General features: G+C 39.4%; 1 protein-coding gene across 3 annotated transcripts in view; it reads right to left on the bottom strand.

The window, feature by feature from the left end:
• Nucleotides 1-6,894: 6,894 nt before the first annotated feature.
• RGSL1 (regulator of G protein signaling like 1) overlaps nucleotides 6,895-22,932 on the bottom strand; it is a 204,075-nt gene continuing 188,037 nt past the window's right edge. The window contains exons 23-25 of one of the 3 annotated variants that reach the window (XR_006199019.1): nucleotides 21,454-21,606; nucleotides 14,635-14,759; nucleotides 6,895-7,516 (exon numbers count right to left, since the gene is read on the bottom strand). The gene's annotated coding sequence lies outside the window, so the exon portion shown is untranslated. The remainder of the gene's footprint in view (nucleotides 7,517-14,634; nucleotides 14,760-21,453; nucleotides 21,607-22,932) is intronic. The other 2 variants (XR_006199020.1, XR_006199023.1) reach the window with 2 other exon arrangements.

The following is a 22,932-nucleotide window of genomic DNA, read 5'->3' on the forward strand; positions in this document are numbered from 1 at the left end:
AAATTTAAAAAAAGAGGTCTCATATATACCATGAAGGATAATGATATGTGTTATATGCTAAGTTTCCTATGCAAATTTCACTATATACCTTACAGGATGTCTCTGCTCATTTAAAGTCTGGCTATAGTATCCATGGATCTATTGTTCATTTTCTAATAGGTGATTATGGATTAAATAGTGTTAATTGGGAGTATAGCAAATTATCAATTTTTGACCTATTTATACTTAAAGATATAATCATCCATTCTGCATATTAAGCAGCTGCTCTTTTACAAATACTAGCACAGAGTAAATCAGGAGTTAAATCTGGGTTATTGTCACAGAGTCTCTGCCATGTGTCCAGTGCTGAACTCAAAAGTAAGATAAGGGAAAAATAGAAAAGTTAGTCCCTGGTTGTCTTGGTATATACACTGGGTTACAATAGTAAAGGCACGTTAGTAATTCCGGTGAATCTTCATCCTCCAACTCAATGTCTAGTAGGGAGTGTTGTTGAGGATCCTTGTGGATTCTTGTGGAGATTTCCACTGCTTCATCAGCATCCCTGAATATTTGGTTTCTCCATTGATTGAAGGATTCCCAGCAAATAGATGGCACTGATAATAAAGGATGGGATGGAGAGGCTGGGCTTGGTGATGTGGATAATGTTGGGGATGCTGGTGAGTTCTCAGTTGCAATAAGGTGACCAGGCTGATTTCTGAAGAAAGTGGAGGATGTCACAGAGGGTGGAGTATCTAGACCAGAAGGTTGCATTCCGCTTCAGAACGGTGGCACAACTACTCTTGCTGGAGTTGTCAGAAGATTATCCATCGCTGCAATGAGTATGGTAACCAACAATAAACAGTAGGCAGAACGGTATAGCCAACAGGCAGCGTGCTACTGACCAGGTTAGAGATACTGATAGAGTTAAAGATGCATAGTGGATTCATGCCTACAAAATATAGGTAGGTGTACTGTACTATAAATTTTCAATTCTTCCTTGTTGTTCTTGCCACTTAAGGAAATCTATAGTTATTATGGCCATTGTTCCAATACTCCTCTAAGTACAATCATCCCACACATGTTAGGCTAAATATTAGGCATCTGGTACTGATAAAATAAAAGATGGTGTTCTTCCCTCCTGAAATTGTTATGGAGGCATCACATTATTTTCCTTAACTTGATGTGATATACTTTTTCCTTTGGTCACCCAATAGGTTTGATTAGTAGCAGGTGCTATTTTCCCCTGAGTACTATATATATATTATTATGTTTTGTTTTGTAAAGTTTATTTATTTTGAGAGAGAGAGAGAGAGAGAGAGAGAGAGAGAGAGCAGGGGAGGGGCAGAGAGAGAGGGAAAGAGAGGATCCCAAGGAAACTCCACACTGCCAGTGCAGAGCCTGACTCGAGTCTCGAACTCATGAACCATGAGGTCATGACCTGAGCTGAGACCAAGATTCAGACACTTAATTGACTGAGCCACCCAGGTGCCCCTATATATTATGTTTTTAATACTTTTCCTTTTAGTTTAGATTCTGGGGTGTTCGTGCTAATTCTTATCTTTGTGGATGACTGCAATATTTATTTAATAGTTTTTCCATCCTTTATATAATGATGATTTGGAGATCTTGCCACCCCCAGATTGTTTTGGTCCAAGCTTTCATATCTGTATTGTTAGTGAGCATTCTAAGCTTTTGCTTGAGTAAACCATTATACTTCTCAATTGATCCAGAGGCAACTGGATTGTAGGGTAAGTTGACATTCCGATTATGACTTCTTCCTTAGCTCATTCTTATATTCACTTTCCTGTGAAGTGGGCTGTAATCTGATTTTATTATGGTTGTAATACCATAGCAAGCATTGGTATTTTCTATTCTGATGGTGAATTTTTAAAAATAATTTCCCTGCAAGGATAGGATGATCCTATTGGTGATCATGTGTCTACAATGGCACATGGATATAGTTTATTCTTTGATATGGGCAAATGTCCTGTATAATCAATTTGTATAATATTGAAGGGTCTGTCACTTTAACCTTATCTGGTGTATTCATTAATTACTTCCAAGCTTTAAACTTTCAGCAATTCTCATATTTCTTAATTTGAAATTGAAGACATTTCATGGGTATATACATGCTTCTTTCCTCTAACCATGTTCTAGTGCCATGTGTAACAGCATGACTTCTTTGGTGATGTGCCCATGCAATGATCCTATCAGTTGGCATAGCTGTGCATTTAGATTTTACATTCTAATGTTTTTCTTCTTTATTTATGGTTATGTTTTGAATTGGTTATCTCCTTAGCCATGAATCATTATTTTTTTTTAAGATAAATTTTAGGATTCTTTGATTTACTAGTTTTCTTGTTGAGTTTATCTACCTAGTTATTAAATTTAGTTACTTCACAGTTGTCCTTTTGATCTGTAGAGACACATATGATGAACAGGGCCATGTTAGCCAGTGATATTTTCTGCCATCTGTCTTTACTGCGTATGCTATTTCTCATTTTCCATTCATTTTCCTGCCATGTTCCTGACCAAAGAGCTTTTCCATTAGCTACTTCCCATGGGTCTGATAAAACATGTGTCATTCTACTTTTTTTTGAACTGAGTGTTCCCTCATCAATTTTAAAATAGTTCGGTGTACTGTGCTGCTTTTCCAGAGCCTGCTTCTGTCAGGATGAGACCATCATTAGTCCTCAGGGTTGCAGTCTACCAGTATAATCCAGATGATGTCATGGAGGCTGATCCATCTGTAAACCATTCAGAGGACCAGGGTGCTCCCATTGCCCAAGTGCTCAAGCTTGGATAGGCTTACCCTGTTGGAAATTCTAGCAACTTCACTATTGGTATTGCAGAGATTTCCTCAGTTCATGCAGATGGTTCAAACTTCATCCATTAGTCCTGCTTGGAAAAACACAATTTCCACTTAGAACTTTATGGTCAGGAGTTATTCCCCTCTGTCAGGGGTCTGCTTTACCCACTCCAAAATAGGCTATTGGCATTTAACTATAATTGGTTTATATTCTGTTACTGGCTCTGTGTTCTGTAGGGCCACATAGAGTGCCTAAGTGAACATTCCAATTGGTTAGTTATCTGGTCTTGGACCATGGGAACTTATTAGTCCTAAACACAATCTGGTAAAATTGAGGTCCTGCAATGTTTTAATCCACAGACACCAAGCTGTAAACCTTGTGAGTATAGACACTTCAGTTTATATTTGGAGTCCTTACTATCTGACACCAATGTATTAAGAATTTGAGTGCATTTTTGAAATAACTGAAGCCTGCTTTTTGAGTCGCTGTCCAACTGAATTCCCTATCTTCCTTGTTACTTCAGAAATGTGTTTTAGTATTATCCCCGTTAGAGGTATGTGCTGTTTCCAATATCTAAACAGTCCTATCAGTTTCTGAGCTGCTGCTTTTGTGGTAGGAGCTGGGATGCAATCTATCTAGTTTATGACTGGGTCTGTTATTTTTCTGTCTTCAGAGGACCAAATTATGCCTAGAAATATTACAGTAGTGTGGGGTCCTTAGATGTTACTTGGGTCAATTGCCCATGCTCTCAGTGTAAGGAATTCAATTAACTCTATTACAACCCTAGTCTGTTCCAAGTTAGCACCATAAATGAGCATGTCACCAATATAAGAAATGCTGGTGTGTGTGTGTGTATGTGTGTGTGTGTGTGTGTGTGTTGTTTTCCTGAAAAGCCTGGATGTCTTCTGTTAGAAGGTTGTGTGCTATTACTGGCTGTTAAGGTCTCCTGTTGGTAATCTAGTAAACTGATATCATTTGCCTTGTCATGTGAATGCAGTCAGGAGTAGGTTCTCCTTATCAACTGGAATAGCAAAGAACATGTCACATGAATCTATCCCCATGAATAAATTCCAGATCCAGTGGTGGTATTGTTTATGCCTATATTCAGGAGTGCTCCTTCAATTTGGAGAGAGTATTTACATTCCTAATATCTACTAGATAAATCTATCTGACCTTTCTGGATTTTTGACAGGACAGATTTATTTATATGGTGAAATAGTAGGAACAGTCATTTGTTTCTTTAGAAGTTCCTGAATGGTTCCTTATGATGTGTCCTCTTATATCAATTCCAAGAATTTTTTCTAAATTGGGACTTTGAAGGCACTTAAAGTCTGTCCTCAGGCGGGGCACCTGGGTGGCTCAGTGGGTTAAGTGTCTGACTTCATCTCAGGTCATGATCTCACGGTTTGTGGGTTTAATCCCCGCATTGGGCTCTCTGCTGACAGCTCAGAGCCTGGAGCCTGCTTTGGATTCTATGTCTCCCTCTCTCTCTGCCCCTCCCTTACTCGTGCTCTGTCTCTGTCTCAAAAATAAACATTAAAAGAAATAAAGTCTGTCCTCAGGGGCATCTGGCTGGCTCAGTCAGTAGAGTGTGTGACTTTTGATTTCAGGGTTGTGAGTTTGAGTCCCACATTGGGTATAGAGATTGCTTAAAAATAAAATCTTAAAAAAAAATCTGCCCTCATTGTTAGGAATCTATGTGTATATTCATGTGCATGGGGCTAATTTTCCTTCTAATCCTTCAGTTGGTCCCTTTTTATTGTTTAAATTCTCAAATTAGTAGGATATCTTTGTATCAAAATTAGTAGGATATCTTTGTATCATTGTTACTGGGACTCTGTATCTAACAATACAGCAGTATACATAATATTTTTATTTGCAAGAGAAGTTTCTATTTATACGGCCAGTGTAACATATGGGCAATTGTCTCTGGCCTGGGCCAAGGATAAAAAACTGCTGAGTCTTGTGGGGAGCTCACAGGGTTTGCTCTCTTGGGCTAGCAGTGATTTGTCTGTTAATGGGATTAGGTTTTGTAAAGGGGTAGTATTTACAGTAAATGGACTAGTGGGTATATGTGGGTTTATTTTCCGCAATTCTATTTACTGTACAAGTTTGGTTGTTTTTCTGCCTGTGTAGTTTCTGGAGCATTTTTTGAGTTTCTATGGTTATAATTTGTTTTCAAGGGTGGTGGTCTAAATGGTCTAGGTAGCCAAAAGGGCCTTGTAGATTTGGGTCTAGATGGCCTATTTTGATTGGCATTTTTTTTTTTAATTTTTATGAGGCATAGGCTTTTATTGTCTATATACATAAGTGTTAAAATTATCCTTTATATCTTGACTTAGTTCCTCAGCTGTCCTTATCAAGCCAATCAGTTCTCCTGTTTCTGGGGCCTACAAATACTATAAATGCTGTTGTGACTGTGGGCAGGGGAAGGGGTACAGCTTTTAGACTTCTTAATTTATTCTCTTGCTTCCACACTTAGCAGTGTTGGTTTCTGCCCTTATAAATCATAGTTAATAGTCCTAATTTCCTTATATTAGTAGCTTCCCCTGCTGTTTCCTATGGAGGTGTTGTGAGGGATGATATATTTGGAGTAGACCATCTTAATCTCCAGGTTGCTGCTACCCAAAGATTTTATAAATTAATACTGTTTTCCCCAGATGCTTTAAGGTATTGATTCAATGTAGCAATGCTGGTAATGGGTTTGAGGTGCACAATCTCTGCTCCTGTGAGGATCAGGTTTTGTCCTCCTTTGGACCATAAATCTAATAGTCACTGAGTTTGTAGGTCAAAATCAGTATGTTGGAATTCCAGTTTTTGTTCTTTCTTGTTTGGTATAAGGTTTCTCTTTAGTGATTCTGATTGGTTCCATATTATCAATTGTTGTAGTTTTGTCTATTTTTGTAGGCCTAGCTTCTAGGTAGTTAAAATGAACAGGGTCAAAAAGGGTTAAAATAATCAGCTCAGGGCGTGGGTTGGTGCCCTAAGGAGCATTCTACCCTGGAGATCACTTTTTGTGCTGGCACTTTTCCTTTCTATCTATAGGCATCTATGCAAGCTAATACTCTTAATAAGAGTGCTGTAATGTCTTTGGTCTTTTTAATACAGGATGTAACTCAGTGGGTCAGGTGATCAGGCCAACATCTGGAGTCTCAAATTTTGTCCAATCTAAAATTTCAATAGGTCTCTCAGAATCCTCTGAAGTTAATTATGTAATCTATTCTACCCCTAAACCGCCTCTTGAGTGATTTCGGTGGGATTAGTGAACAAGGCATATTTTCAATCTGTTCTCATTCAGAACTATGTTCAAAATAGGTTTTGTTATGGAAGTCTGCTGATGGGGAGGAAATAGTGCATGTGCAAGACAAGCAAATCAGAGTATCTAGGGACCTGTTTCAGAAAACTTGTCAGGGGTAGCCTGGTCATGGCAGTAGGCCATTGGGGGTATAGGGCATCTTCCCAATTCTAAGCCCTAACCTACACCGATGTGCAGATTCTCCCTGAAGGCAGAGGAGGAAGAACCTAGACTGCCTTGCACAGTTTGCTTGTGCAAAGTGGCCCAAGTATCCTATAATAAGGGACACCTGGGTGCCTTGGAGAATCCCAGAAGCCATCAGAAAACCAGTGAAAATATAAACTTTCACCAGTTTAAAGCTGACACCTCAGGAATATTTTTGGGGTTGGCCTCTCAGTGCCCTGGTAGTGATACAGGTAAGATTGGGGACCAGCCAGAGCTCCACAGACCTGGGGGGCCCTTGCTACCCAAAGGCTGGTTGATAGATATTTATTATTCATGCACAGGTGAGTCAGCACAGTATAACCAGGGGCCTGGAACATAAAAAGCATCCAGAGAGTCCAGATGTCCAGAGCAGGCTCTTGGGTGTCCATGGCATCTGCCTATAGCCAAGCCCCAACCTACACTAAATGCATGTATTCCCTCTGAGGGCAAAGTTGGAGCAGTGTGGGGCCAGCTGGTCTGGCTGGGGTACCCTTCATTAAGAGGCACCTGGGCGACTTGATTATTGGTTTTGGGGAGGAAGAATTTTCTTTTCTACCCTTTTCTTCCCTTCAAACTAGTCTAAGAATTAAATTGACATGAGACGGATTAACACAAGAAAAAAATTTTTATTTTGTATACAGATGTCCAATAATGAAATTGAGACTCCCCACATGACCAAAGCAAGCAGCTGTTGTATGTTTAGGCAAAGAACCATAAATCTGTGAGGAATGGACAAAGCAGAGAAAACTTATGTTCATTGACTTTAATTAGCATACAATTCTAAACAGAATTTGGGCTGAGGTAGTAAACTAGTAAAAGTAACAAGACTTGCTGATTTATACAGTCTTCTTGGCTCTAAATACCTATTTCAGGTGATAAGGATGTCTTTCTGCTCCCTGATGCAGGAAGGATAGCTTTGACATTGGAGATTTATTTCCTGCTATCTGGAGACAGAGAGAGTCAGAATGTTCTTCTGTTCTTAAATAGCTTTAATTCAAAATAACATGACAAAGTGGCATATTTTAGGGTGGCCTGGCCTGGGCCCCTAGAGTTCCTTAGAAACTCCACACACTAAAATGTGAGCTGGTAGATTGTTTTATCTCACTGAGCTAGTCTCTTAGAGTTGAAAATAGGTCAGTTCTACTAAATTCATTTCAGGAAGTGGTGATGGATGTGTGTTCCCAAAGTTAGGCTCATGGTTCAAGCAGGTATTAAATAAGAGACATTTCTGTGGAAACAAGAGAAAAACAATGGTTAAGGATTGGAACAAATTATAAACCAGTTTCCGAGTTCTGAGGGTACCCAGTTGAGATGAGTTTTAGATGTCAAAGTATCTTTAGATGGATTGAAATCAGGCAATGGCCATCTTCCAGATTTTCTTGGTTTGTAGTTTGAGTGTTTCTGATGATTATTTTTCTTCTTCTTTTTCTAAATATTAAATTTATTGTCAAATTGGTTTCCATACAACACCCAGTGCTTATCCCAACAGGTGCCCTCCTCAATGCCCATCACCCACTTTCCCCTCCCACCCACCCACCCACCATCAACCCTCAGTTATTCTCAGTTTTTAAGAGTCTCTTATGGTTTGCCTCCCTCCCTAACTTTTTCCCCTCCCCGTCCATGGTCTTCTGTTAAGTTTCTCAGGATCCACATAAGAGTGAAAACATATGGTATCTGTCTTTCTCTGTATGACTTATTTCACTTAGATAACACTCCCCAGTTCCAACCACGTTGCTACAAAAAGCCAGATTTCATTTTTCTCATTGTCAAGTAGTATTCCATTGTATATATAAACCACAATTTCTTTATCCATTCATCAGTTGATGGACATTTAGGCTCTTTCCATAATTTGGCTATTGTTGAAAGTGCTGCTATAAACATTGGAGTACAAGTTCCCCTATGCATGAGCACTCCTGTGTCCTTTGGGTAAATTCCTAGCAGTGGTATTTCTGGGTCAAGTGTAGATCTATTTTTAACTTTTTGAGGAGTCTCCACACTGTTTTTCAGAGTGGCTGTACCAGTTTGCATTTCCACCAGTGTCTATTCATGTTTTCTGCCCATTTCTTCACTGGATTATTTGTTTTTTGGGTGTGGAGTTTGGTGAGTTCTTCATAGATTTTGGATACTAGCCCTTTATCTGATATGTCATTTGCAAATATCTTTTCCCATTCTGTTGGTTGCCTTTTAGTTTCGTTGATTGTTTCCTTTGCAGTGCAGAAGCTTTTTATCTTGGGGAGGTCCCAATAGTTCATTTTTGCTTTTGTTTCCCTTGCCTCTGGAGATGTGTTGAGTAAGAAGTTGCTGCGGCCGAGGTTAAAGAGGTTTTTGCCTGCTTTCTCCTTGAGGATTTTGATGGCTTCCTGTCTTGCTTTTCAGTCTTTCATCCATTTTGAGTTTATTTTTGTGTCTGGTGTAAGAAAGTGGTCCAGGTTCATTCTTCTGCATGTCGCTGTCCAGTTTTCCCAGCACCACTTGCTGAAGAGACTGTCTTTATTCCATTGGATATTCTTTCCTGCTTTGTCAAAGATTAATTGACCATACTTTTGTGGGTCCATTTCTGGAGTCTCTATTCTATTCCATTGGTCTATGTGTCTGTTTTTGTGCCAATACCATGCTGTCTTGATGATTACAGCTTTGTAGTAGAGGTTAAAGTCTGGGGGATTGTGATGCCTCCCACTTTGGTCTTCTTCATCAATATTACTTTGGCTATTCGGGGCCTTTTGTGGTTGCATACAAATTTTAGGATTGCTTGTTTTAGCTTCGAGAAGAATACTGGTGCAATTTTGATTGGGATTGCATTGAATGTGTAGATAGCTTTGGGTAGTATTGACATTTTAACAATATTTATTCTTCCAATCCATGAGCATGGAATGTTTTTCCATTTCTTTGTGTCTTCTTCAATTTCCTTCATAAGCTTTCTATAGTTTTCAGCATACAGATATTTTACATCTTTGGTTAGATTTATTCCTAGGTATTTTATGCTTCTTGGTGCAATTGTGAATGGGATCAGTTTCTTTGTCTTCGTTGCTTCATTATTAGTGTATAAGAATGCAACACATTTCTATACATAAACTTTGTATCCTGTGATGTTGCTGAATTCATGTATCAGTTCTGGCAAACTTATTATACATCGGTTTTTCCATGTATAATATTATGTCATCTGCAAAAAGTGAAAGCTTGACTTCATCTTTGCCAATTTTGATGACTTTGATTTCCTGTTGTTGTCTGTTTGCTGATGCTAGAACTTCCAACACTGTGTTAAACAACAGCGGTGAGAGTGGACATCCCTGTCGTGTTCCTGATCTCAGGGGGAAAGCTGTCAGTTTTTCCCCATTGAGGATGATATTAGCTGTGGGATTTTCATAAATGGCTTTTATGATCTTTAAGTATGTTCTTTCTATCCTTTCTCAAGGGTTTTAATTAAGAAAGGATGCTGAATTTTGTCAAATGCTTTTTCTGCATCGATTGACAGGATCATATGGTTCTTTTCTTTTCTTTTACTAATGTCATGTATCACATTGATTGATTTGCGAATGTTGAACCAGGTCTGCAGCCCAGGAATGAATCCCACTTGATCATGGTGAATAATTCTTTTTGTATGCTGTTGAATTTGATTTGCTAGTATATTGTGGAGAATTTTTGCATCCATATTCATCAGGGATATTGGCCTGTAGTTCTCTTGTTTTGCTGGGTCTCTGTCAGGTTTGGGAATCAAAGTAATGCTGGCTTCATAGAATGAGTCTGGAAGTTTTCCTTCTCTATTTTTTGGAGCAGCTTGAAAAGAATAGGCATTATCTCTGCTTTAAATGTCTAGTAGACTTCTCCAGGGAAGCCATCTGGTCCTGGACTCTTATTTGTTGGGAGAATTTTGATAACTGATTCAATTTCTTCGCTGGTTATGGGTCTGTTCAAGTTTTCTATTTCTTCCTGTTTGAGTTTTGGAACTGTGTGGGTGCTTAGGAATTTTTCCATTTCTTCCAGGTTGTCCAGTTTGTTGGCATATAATTTTTCATAGTATTCCCTGATAATTGCTTATATTTCTGAGGGTTGGGTTGTAATAATTCCATTTTCATTCATCAATTTATCTAGTTGGGTCATCTCCCTTTTTGAGAAGCCTGGCTAGAGGTTTATCAATTTTTTTTTTTTTTTTTCAGAAAACCAACTCTTGGTTTCATTGATCTGCTCTACAGTTTTTTTAGATTCTATATTGTTTATTTCTGCTCTGATCTTTATTTCTCTTCTGCTGGGTTTGGGGTGTCTTTGCTGTTCTGCTTCTGTTTCCTTTAGATGTGCTGTTAGATTTTGTATTTGGGATTTTTCTTGTTTCTTGAGATAGGCCTGGATTGCAATGTATTTTCCTCTCGGGACTGCCTTCGCTGCATCCCAAAGCGTTTGGATTGTTGTATTTTCATTTGCTTCCATATATTTCTTAATTTCTTCTCTAATTGCTGGTTGACCCATTCATTCTTTAGTAGGGTGTTCTTTAACTTCCATGCTTTTGGAGGTTTTCCAGACCTTTTCCTGTGGTTGATTTCAAGTTTCATAGCATTGTGGCCTGAAAATGTGCATGGTATGATCTCAATTCTTTTATACTTATGAAGGGCTGCTTTGTGACCCAGTATGTGATCTATCTTGGAGAAGGTTCCATGTGCACTCGAGAAGAAAGTATATTCTGTTGCTTTGGGATGCAGAGTTCTAAATATATCTGTCAAGTCCATCTGATCCAATGTATCATTCAGGGCCCTTGTTTCTTTATTGATCCTGTGTCTAGATGATCTATCCATTGTTGTAAGTGGAGTGTTAAAGTCCCCTGCAATTACCATATTCTTATCAATAAGGTTGCTTATGTTTGTGATTGTTTTATATATTTGGGGGCTCCCGTATTCGGCGTATAGACATTTATAATTGTTAGCTCTTCCTGATGGACCCTGTAATTATATAATACCTTTCTTCATCTTTTGTTACAGCCTTTAATTTGACGTCTAGTTTGTCTGATATAAGTGTGGCTACTTCAGCTTTCTTTTGACTTCCAGTAGCATGATAAATAGTTCTCCATTCCCTCACTCTCAATCTGAAGGTGTCCTCAGGTCTAAAATGAGTCTCTTGTAGACAGCAAATAGATGGGTCTTGTTTTTTTATCCATTCTGATGTCTATCCTATGTCTTCTGGCTGGAGCATTTAGCCCATTTACATTCAGTGTGATTATTGAAAGATATGGGTTTAGAGTCATTGTGATGTCAGGTTTCGTGCTTGTAGTGATGTCTCTGGTACTTTGTAGTCCTTGAAATATTTCACTCACAGAATCCCCCTTAGGATCTCTTGTAGGGCTGGTTTAGTGGTGATGAATTCCTTCAGTTTTTGTTTGGGAAAGCCTTTATCTCTCCTTCTATTTGGAATGACAGACTTGCTGGATAAAGGATTCTTGGCTGCATTTTTTTTTTTCTGTTCAACACATTGAAGATTTCCTGCCATTCCTTTCTGGCCTGCCAAGTTTCAGTAACTAGGTCTGCCACTAGTCTTATTGGTCTCCCTTTATATGTTAGAGCATGTTTATCCCTAGCTGCTTTCAGAATTTTCTCTTTATCTTTGTATTTTGCCAGTTTCACTATGATATGTCATGCAGAAGATTGATTCAAGTTACGTCTGAAGGGAGTCCTCTGTGCCTCTTGGATTTCGATGCCTTTTTCCTTCCCCAGATCAGGGAAGTTCTCAGCTATGATTTTTTCAAGTATACCTTCAGTCCCTTTCTCTCTTCTTCCTCTTCCTCTTCTTCTTCTGGAATTCCTATGATACGGATATTGTTCCGTTTGATTGCATCACTTAGTTCTCTAATTCTTCCCTCATACTCCTGGATTGTTTTCTTTTTCTCAGCTTCCTCTTTTTCCATAATTTTATCTTCTAATTCACCTATTCTCTCCTCTGCCTCTTTAATCCGTGCTATGGCCGCCTCCATTTTATTTTGCATCTCATTTATAGCATTTTTTTTAGCTCATGACTATTTCTTAGTCCCTTGATCTCTGCAGTCCTCTATTCATTTTTCAAGCACAGCGATTAATTTTAGGACTATTATTCTAAATTCTTGTTCCATTATATTGCTTAAATCAGTTTTGATCAATTCATTAGGTGATGCTACTTCCTGGGAGTTTCTTTTGAGGAGAATTCTTCCATTTTATCATTTTGGGTAGTCATTGGGGTGGCTCCAAACTGCAGGGCACTTCCCTTGTGCTGTCGGGAGTAATTTGTGTTGGTGGGCGGGGCTGCAGTCAGACCCAATGTCTGTTCCCAGCCCACCAGTGGGGCCGCAGTCAGACTGGTGTGTACCTTATGTTCCCCTCTCCCAGGGGCAGGACTCATTGTGGAGTGGTATGGCCCCTGTCTGGGCCACTTGCACACTGCCAGGCTTGTGGTACTGCTTTAATGGGATCTGGCCAAGGTCGTATTAGCGGGGGTGGATCCACAAGGTGCACAGGGGCGGGAGGGCAGGCTTAGCTCGCTTTGGTGTCAGTGGTCCCCTGTGGGAGGGGCCCTGCAGCACGGGGAGGGAGGCAGACCCCTCGGAGGGATGGATCCACAGAAGCACAGCGTTGGGCATTTGTGCAGTGCAAGCAAGTTCGGTGATGGGAACTGGTTCCCTTTGGGATTTTGGCTGGGTGATGGGAGAGGGAGATGGCACTTACCAGCACCTTTGTTCCCTCACTGAGCTGAGCCCTGTCCTCCAGGGCTTGACAACTCTCCCTCCCAGTGTCCTCTTACCCTCCCTGCTCTCCAAGAGCAGAGCTGTTGACTCTTAACATTCCAGATGTTAAGTCTTGCTGTCAGAACACACTCCGTCCGGCCCCTCCGCTTTTGCCAGCCAGACTCGGGGGCTCTGCCTTGCTGGGCGGGCTGCCCCTCCACGGCCCCGGCTCCCTCCTGCCAGTCTGTGTAGCACACACCACCTCTCCGCCCTTCCTACCCTCTTCCGTGGGCCTCTTGTCTACACTTAGCTACAGAGAGTCTGTTATGCTAGTCTTCTGGCAGTTTTCTGGGTTATTTAGGCAGATGTGGGTGGAATGTAAGTGATCAGAAGGACAAGGTGAGCCCAGTGTCCTCCTACACCTCCATATTCCTCTTGAATACTCTGTTGATCTCTTTGAGTGGACACACAGCAACCTGCACAAAGATCATCCATGCATGTGCTGTTGTGACAATTTCCCTGAAGTTTACATCAAGTCATTCATACTCAGTTTGGAAGGCCTCAGGAAAAAGGGCAGATTTCATTTTCAATGATTTCAAGTCAAAAGGATGGGAGAAAATTGTGTTAGTTTGGAGAGTTGTAGCCAGAGTTTGGATGAAACCAGAAGACTTCAGGATCTAGTCAAGTTTACAGGTAGAAAACAAAATCTCAAAAACGATGAACAGAAATAGAATCTAGAATCCAAAAGTACGTTTCATAGTTTCAAATGAAAGTTTTTTTTCTCTCTACACTTACCCTCATTTCTATCAGTGATAACCATTGTAAGACTAATTTGTTTGCCAATTACGTCTAGTTTCAAGAAACCTGATTATTTACAGAGTGCAGCAAGAGTAGCAATTGGCCATACAAGCTCTTTTAAACCTGCTTTGGTGGAACTTTCCATCGGGAATCTCCAGACTGAACTTTTAGCAGCCTCTTAAAGCTAAGAAGCCAACCCAAATACTTGCCATCAGGCTTTGCCTGCAATATCTGTAGAATTAAATTCTTTCTTTCTTTTCAAGATCTCCCAAATATCCTGATATTTCTCCATCTGCCAGATGTGACCTTACTCACCTGGTAAGGCTGCTGAGATCCTTGTAAGCAAGATAGCAGGCTGATATTCCTAGGGGGATTTATTGGCTCCATTAAGTCATCCTTAGTTCCATAAAGCATAGACTCATAAATCTGAGTCTATGCATGTTTGTCTCAAATATGACATTTCAGTCAAAGCCTTGGTAATATAACCAATGTTTCCAACTGTGTCTTGTCACAAAGAGAAAAGATTCTTATTGATCTTAGGCAAATATTTCTATGAAACCATAAGAATGCTCACTGAGAGATTCCAAATTCTGGAGAGATCAGGTAGGGGAGAAAGATAGATGTTGCAATTCTGCTTACAAAGGTACAATTAACCAAATTGCTGTGAGTCATATTTAGTTTAAGAGGAAAGGCTTTCTTATATCTGGAAAACAAAAGATTAAATAACAAGCAGTATTGCAAACAAAAAGCCATAAAAATTATCATCATTCTCAGTTTATTCATTCCCATGTGATAATTTTTTGTTGATCTTGATCTTTTGTTAGTAGTTTTAAGAAGACTTCAGTTTCTGTTAGAGTTCTATAAATTCTTACCAAGTTCAATGGCATGATCTTAAAGTTAGTAGAGACCTGTATTTGAGAGTACTTGTCAGAGTCCTTTCCCTGAATCTCTTTGAAGATGAAAGACTTTTGCAGTAGCATCAGAGTTAACCTTTTGTCTGTAAATGACAAAAGTCTTAAAATTGCAGTGGTTAAGGATCTGATCAGAGTTCATTACAATGTTACTGACAAGGTAATTTGGTCATTTCTATCACACAGCACTTCAAGATTAGAACTAGAATGGCAAGCAATAACATATTGAGACATATCAGATTTCTAGGAGTTTCATACAATTTCTAGAACACTAATCTTAACATATATTTACACAAATATAATCTAAGAAAGGTTAGCATCACTTGACATTACTTCCCAGGTGATTTAACATACCAAGTAAGACAATTCTCTCTCTTTTACAAGGAGAACAAATCCTTCAAATGTTCTAGGGATCTGCTGGAATATTTCAAAGTTAGTTGGTGGTCAAGACTTCATTTTAAAATTTGATTTTGGGAGGTTTGTCAAATATCAAAAAGTTTGGACATTTAATTAAATAGGATCACAGATGCTAAGTGAAATAAGCCATACAGAGAAAGACAGATACCATATGTTTTCACTCTTATGTGGATCCTGAGAAACTTAACAGAAACCCATGGGGGAGGGGAAGGAAAAAAAATAAAGAGGTTAGAGTGGGAGAGAGCCAAAGCATAAGAGACTCTTAAAAACTGAGAACAAACTGAGGGCTGATGGGGGTGGGAGGGAGGGGAGGGTGGGTGCTGGGTATTGAGGAGGGCACCTTTTGGGATGAGCACTGGGTGTTGTATGGAAACCAATTTGACAATAAATTTCATATATTGAAAAAAATAAATTATAAAAAAACAAAAAAAAAACCAAAAAAAAAAAAAATAAAAATATGAAAAAATAAATAAATAGGATCACAGATCATTATGAAACCATACTTAGTTATCAATTTAGCCAAAGTGCCAATTAAAGACTTCAAAGACTAACACAGGTAGTTACATGGCTGAAAAAGCCTTAGCTCTTTTAATATTAAATAGAAAAAAACCCAAAGACCTTATAAAGACAACACAGACTCTTTGTTTTCCTAGGTAGATTACATAAATGGTAAAGAAAAAAATTACTTACAACTTCTTATTAAAAGAAGACCAATAATCTAAGAAAAGTTTATCCTTTTAACAGAGAGAGAAGCCAAATTTTAATTTTGTACAAGCTTACTTTTGATATTAAAACACATTTTTAAAAAATGTTTGAGAGAGAGAAAGAGTAAGAGCATGAGTTGGCGGGGGGGAGGGGGGGGTGCAGAGAGAGAGGAGGCAGAGATCCCAAGCCGTGCTGTATGGACATCAGAGAGCCCAATGTGGGGCTCGAACTCACAAACCATGAGATCATGACCTGAGCCAAAGTCTGACTCTTAACCAACTGAGCCACCAGGTGCCCCTTAAAACTCGTGTTTAAACTAAATTCATTTTATTTTTTAATTTTTTTTTTTTTTTTTTAGAGAGTGCGGGCAGGTGTGAGTTGGGGAGGGGCAGAGAGAGGAACAGATAATGCTAAGCAGGCTTCATGCTCAGCATGGAGTCTGATGAGGCACTTGATCTCATGACTGTGAGATCATGATCTGAGCTAAAATCAAGAGGTGGACAGTTAACCAACTGAGTCACCTAGGCACCCCTAAATAAATTCATTTTAATCTTAACCAATTGACCACACATTAAAATCTCTTTTTAAAGATTCCTTTTTCAAGAAAACGTATACACTGAAGACTATAGAAAGCTTATGAAAGAAATTGAAGAAGACACACAAAAATGGAAAAATATTCCATGCTCCTGGATTGGAAGAATAAATATTGTTAAAATGTCAATACTACCCAAAGCTATCTACATAGTCAATGCAATCCCTATCAAAATAACAGCAGCATTCTTCACAGAACTAGAACAAACAATCCTAAAATTTTTAATGAGCCAGAAAAAAACCCGAATAACCAAAGCAATCCTGAAAAAGAAAACCAAAGGTGGAAGCATCACAATCCCAGACTTCAAGCTATATTACAAAACTGTAATCATCAAGACAGCATGGTATTGGCACAAAAACAGACACATAGACCAATGGAATAGACTAGAGACTCCAGAAATGGACCCACAAAAGTATAGTCAACTAATCTTTGACAAAACAGGAAAGAATATCCAATGGAGTAAAGACAGTCTCTTCAGCAAGTGGTGCTGGGAAAACTGGACAGCGACATGCAGAAGAATGAACCTGGACCACTTTCTTACACCAGACACAAAAATAAACTCAAAATGGATGAAAGACTGAAAAGCAAGACAGGAAGCCATCAAAATCCTCAAGGAGAAAGCAGGCAAAAACCTCTTTAACCTCGGCCGCAGCAACTTCTTACTCAACACGTCTCCAGAGGCAAGGGAAACAAAAGCAAAAATGAACTACTGGGACCTCATGAAGATAAAAATCTTCTGCACAGTGAAGGAATCAATCAGCAAAACTAAAAGGTAACCAAGGGAATGGGAGGAGATATTTGCAAATGACATATCAGATAAAGGGTTAGTATCCAAAATCTGTAAAGAACTTATCAAACTCAACACCCAAAAAACAATCCAGTGAAGAAATGGGCAAAAGACATGAATAGACATTTTTCTGAAGGAGACATCCAGATGGCTGACACATGTGTTTTAGACACATGTCGAAAATGCTCAATATCACTCATCATCAGGGAAATACAAGTCAAAACCATAATGAGATACCACCTCACACCTGTCAGAATGGCTAACATTAACAACTCAGGCAACAACAGATAGGTGAGGATGTGGAGAAAGAGGATCTCTTTTGCATTGTTGGTGGGAATGCAAGCTGGTGCATCCACTCTGGAAAACAGTATGGAGGTTTCTCAAAAAATTAAAAATAGAACTACCTTATGACCCAGCAATTGCAATACCAGGTATTTATCCAAGGGATACAGGTATGCTGTTTCAAAGGGGCACTTGCACCCTAATGTTTATAGCAGCACTATCCACAATAGCCAAAGTACAGAAAGAGCCCAAATGTCCATCGATGGATGAATGGATAAAGAAGATGTGGTATATACATACAATGGAGCATTACTCGGCAATCAAAAAGAATGAAATCTTGCCATTTGCAACTACATGGATGGAACTGGAGGGTATTATGCTATGTGAAATTAGATCAAGACAAATATCATATGACTTCACTCATATGAGGACTTTAAGAGACAAAACAGATGAACATAAGGGAAAGGAAGCAAAAATAATATAAAAACAGGGAGGGGGACAAAACATAAGAGACTCATAAATATGGAGAACAAACAGAAGGTTACTGGAGGGGTTGTGGGAGGGGGGATGGGCTAAATGGGTAAGGGGCACTAAGGAACCTACTCCCGAAATCGTTGCACTATATGCTAACTAATTTGGATACAAATTAAAAAAATAAAATTAAAAAAAAAACAATTGTGGTTAGATCACCCACAAACACTTCATGAGATATCACAGAAAGTAAGCCAGTCTTCCAAGCTATTCTGTTCTTGTTGGCATATTTTGTAACCTAAATAACATGAACTTATTTGACTTTCAGTAAACCCAAGCAGAATGAAAGTTTTAATTTTAAAGCTGATATTATAAAGATATTTCTATTTTATTAAATTAACCTTAAATAAATTTTCATATTGAATATTTTCTCAGATCATTTGAACCTGAAATTCATTTGGACTATTTCTATTTTGAGAATTTTTATCATACTAAATTTCTATAAACACTTAATTTTTAAGCCAATTCAATAGAGCTGTTTACAAATAATTTTTGGAAATAACATTGAGAAGTAGAAAAACACCGTATCTATAATGCACATACATACACAGACACAGCTTCTATTTTAAAACAGTATAAAACTCACTAGTTTATAAAGTATTTTACTATTTGTGGAAAAGACTTAGAGTTTGGGCACAAACTTTAGTGGTTTGTTTTTAAAAAGACCTGTTCCTTTTCTTCCCTTAAGTCTAAGGTGACTGGGGTTGTGCTTATATTTCAAGAGCATAAAATGCAGGACTTTAAGGGACAGAGAAAGAATGCAAGTTGTTTATTTTTTTATTTTTATTTTTTAAGAGATTCAGTGTTAATTGTTATTTACCTTTTTGAAGCAAGGGGCATTTTGTCCTAATATCCTGATTTTTTGTCATATCTGCAAGCATTTTGAGAGAAATAGACAAAGTTTGAGGATTAGTAAAGTAGGTTTTGACTTATTTCTAGAGTTGCATTTCTGGTTTCCTAGAGATTTGCAAGGCAAAGGCAGTTGTTTTTAATTCCCTCCAAAGAACTGGGTTACAGCCTGAATACTAAGGGACTGACTCATCTTTTTAAATTAAACTAGCTACTTTATATCAGGGAGATTTTACCCAAAATGGGAATCAAAAGACTTATGGCTTTGTAAAGTCTGTAAAGCATTTTAACAAAAGCCTTCTTTCTGAGTACATAATTCAACCTTGGCTTCTATTAGTCCCTAAACATTGGCCTTCTGCTGATCATTTATAGGAAGGCCTAGGAGATTTTGGTCACCTGTTTTTTCTGTGTGTGTGTGTGTGTGTGTGTGTGTGTGTGTGTGTGTGTGTGTGGAGGGGTGGTGTTGTGAATGGCCATTAATCTTTTAATTCTTTTCTAAATTTGGGGAGAAAGAGGATGGAAGTAAAAAGTCTCTATGATTGAAAAGATCTGCTGTTGTTCAGGGGAAATGTGTTGCCTTTTGGTCGAGGGTCTAGGATGTATCTGCAAAGGACACTGCACAGGAATGCCTGAAGCTGGTATAGCCTGATTACGGAGCCCTGGAAAACAGGAGAAAAGGGAGACTTACTGCCAGTGTCCGGAGCTTGTGTTAATTCATTATGAGACTTTCAGTACTTACATGAGTAATCCCTATACTTTGAACCTAAAGATTAGGCCAGAATGCTCTCTGTAAATCATATAGAGAAAGGGAAGTTAAAATAGGTAGATGGGGCCAGAGTGTGAGAAGGAGAATTTACATTAGATGTAGGACTTCTGTTTTCTCATCTTGTCAAGGGAATCCCTAAGGTTAGCTGTTAAACCCATAAGACAATTAAGAGATCTCTATAAATAATTTTCTCTTCTTGCAAATCTAGCCAATTTAAAGAACTCATCATCTGGCCATTGATAAGTAAGATCTTATTCGTCTGTATTCAGACCAATACATCTTTTTTTGAAAAACATGAAAGCAACTTTCCAGGCTTAGACCATGGACACAAGTAGTATCCCTAGAGAAGCCTTAAATGATGCAGTCCCCATGGTCCAAAAATTTACTCCCCAAAATAGTTTAAAAAAGCAAAAACAGAGGCACCTGTATGGCTCAGTCAGTTAAGTGTCTGACTCCTGGTTTTGGTTCAGGGCATGATCTCATGGTTTGTGAGTTCAAGCCCCACGGCGAGCTCTGCGCTGACAGTGTAGAGCCTGCTTGGGATCCTCTTTCTCTGCCCCTTCCCTGCTTGTGCTCTGTCTCTCTCTCAAAATAAATAAATAAACTTTAAAAAAAAAAGTGAAAACTTTCTTTTTTGCACAGGCAGTAAGAATGGTGCAGTAAAGACTGTGTCCCAGATCTCTCCTGAAAACATAAGACCCCTCCAGTTACAGACCCACTAATCTGTGATGCTGGACAAACACTAGTGGAATGGGACTTTCCAGTACTAACAACAAAGATTAAGATGATAAAGGTCCCTTATGAGCTGGGACCTCTTATGACAAATTCCCCTGAGAGCTGACACAGCCAAACAAAGAAAGTGCTGTTTGTAATTTTGTCCCTCAGAATCCCAGTCTATTCAACTGGCCACCAAGGTAAACCCAGATTGAGCCTTGCTACCAGGACTGGGCTGAGCTGGGACCCTCTCGCCCTCTCCAGCTATCTGAGGGCTTGGCTGGCAGACCCAGCCCCGAGCTGACACCTTTGGTAAATAAAGCCACATCCACAATTAAAAAAAAAATGGAGCACCTGTTTGGCTCAGTCGGTTGAGCTTCTGACTTCAGCTCAGGTCATGATCTCATGGTATGTGGGTTCAAGCCCCACAACGGGCTCTGTGCTGACAGCTCAGAGCCTGGAACCTATTTCGGGTTCTGTGTCTCTCTCTCTCTCTGCCCCTTCCCTGCTCACACTCTGTCTATCTCTCCAGAACAAACAAGCAAACAAAAAGCATCATACTTTGTGGGGGACTCACAGTGCAGGAAATTCTTGGTGTGTGGGATGGGGTTAGAAGTAAAGCAGTTTCTTCCACACACCCCTGGATTGTGGAGACCAGAGAGAATAATCTTACTGGTCATAAAGCCAAGCTCTTTGGACATAGAAGATGACAAAGGAAAAACTACATTTTGTTTTTATGTAGAGGACTCACAGCAGATTTTGTCTAAACAGATGCCAGAACCACAAACCCATCACTTTTTGAGGCTGGCTTGAACAGCAGTCTTAAAAAGACCTAAGACCTGTGTTCTTTCGCTCTAGTAATTTCTTTTTATAACAAATGACTCAAAAGACAGAGACAAAGAGACAAAGAAAAACCATGACCATCTCTATGAGGCAATGAATCAGCCACATGAAGAGTACCCTACCAAATCTTACCAGAATCACCAAGACCAAGAAACCAGCTCGACAAATATTTTCTTTTGTTGATGTAAATTTAGAGAAGATAGATGCTCACCACTATCACTCCATTAGACCATGCAGGCAGAGATCAGGAGGCTGATGTGGTAACACCTTAAGAAGCCTGCCAAAGATTCTTACCTTCTGCTGGCTGTTTGTCAGATGTTCCAGGATGTGTCAGCTGCAAGAGCCTCAAAGCAAACAGTGTCCAGTGAGGGAAGTGTATCCTACTGACTATGCCAAATGTTGGGAAGGAAAACTTTTATTCTACCCTTCAAGGTTCTTCTAGGTGGCCTAAGAGTTAAAAGTGATATGAAAACATGTTAATAGAATAAAAAAAACACTCCAAAGTTTATTACATGTGCACAGAGGCCAACTATTAATACTGATACCCAAAGAAATAATCAGGTCACACAGCTTTTGTAAGTTATAGTCAAAGAAGCATAAATCTGTGAGGAAGTGACAAAACAAAATCTAAGTTTGAGAGCTTCAGTTAGTAAGGAATTCTAAACAGATTTGGGCTGTGACAGTAAATCAGTAAAAGTAACAAGGTTTGTTTATTTAGGCTTCTTTGAATTTCCTGTCTCTGATGAAAAGGATGTCTCCCTACATCCTGGTGCAGGGAGGCTCCTCATGTGAGAGATTTATTCATTGGTTTCTGGAGACAACAGAGAGTCAGAGTGTTCTTCCTATACTGGCTGTTTTTTAGGTAACTTTAAATGAAAATGATTAATATGCCATTGTTGAACTTTTTGGGGTGGGCTACCTTGGAAAGCTATACTGGTAAACCTGTGACCCCACCAGGCAGCAGATCAAATGAAGACTGTCCCCAGTTTAAAGCTACCTTTCCAGAATGATTTTCTTGGTGTGGATTTTCTCTGCCCTGGAGGCTATGCAGGTGGTTTGGGAAGGTTGCAGCTACACAGCCCAGAAGTCCTAGGCTGCCCAATGCCTGATAGGATGGGTACTCTGCATGCGCAGACTTCATAGGTCAGGGTAGCTAGGGACCTCTTAAAGGTCAAGTGTCAAGCAATGCCAATCACAGGAGAGTGCTATTAGGGGTATAAAATATCTTCCTAATTCCAAAGTCTGACCTACACAAATACGCATATTCTCTCAACAGCAGAGCTGTAGGAAAATGGACCACCTTGCCAGGGTGTAGTCTGGCAAGACTGATGGAATATCCCTGAATAACAGACACCTGGGAGACTTGATAACTGGTCCCATTCTGGCAAGGCCATCCAGTTTCCTCCAGGGAAGCCTTCAGGAGGAATATGAACATTTGTTTAGGTTAAAAATTGGAATTAGGCAGATGCCAGGGACCTCCAAGAGCTTACTCTCGACACCTAGACACTCTCAACAGTTGCCCAGTTCTGGGTTCCTGGCCTCCCTGACCCATGTGGCTGGCACATGTGCCGTAGGTACCCTGTCAGCCTGCCAGTGTCTAGCCAGACCCCTTTGCCCTGTGGAGCTGGGGCTCATATCCAACCACTTACCTAGCTTCCAGAGCAAAAGAACCCACTTCCAGGAAATCTTTCTGAGGTGGCAGCTTTAAAATGGCTACAGTCAGTACACATTTGGACCAGTTGCTTGATAGGGTCCCAGGCTTCTTCAACAATC

The sequence above is a fragment of the Panthera leo genome, chromosome F3 (assembly GCF_018350215.1).
Source record: "Panthera leo isolate Ple1 chromosome F3, P.leo_Ple1_pat1.1, whole genome shotgun sequence".
Classification (NCBI taxonomy): domain Eukaryota; kingdom Metazoa; phylum Chordata; class Mammalia; order Carnivora; family Felidae; genus Panthera; species Panthera leo.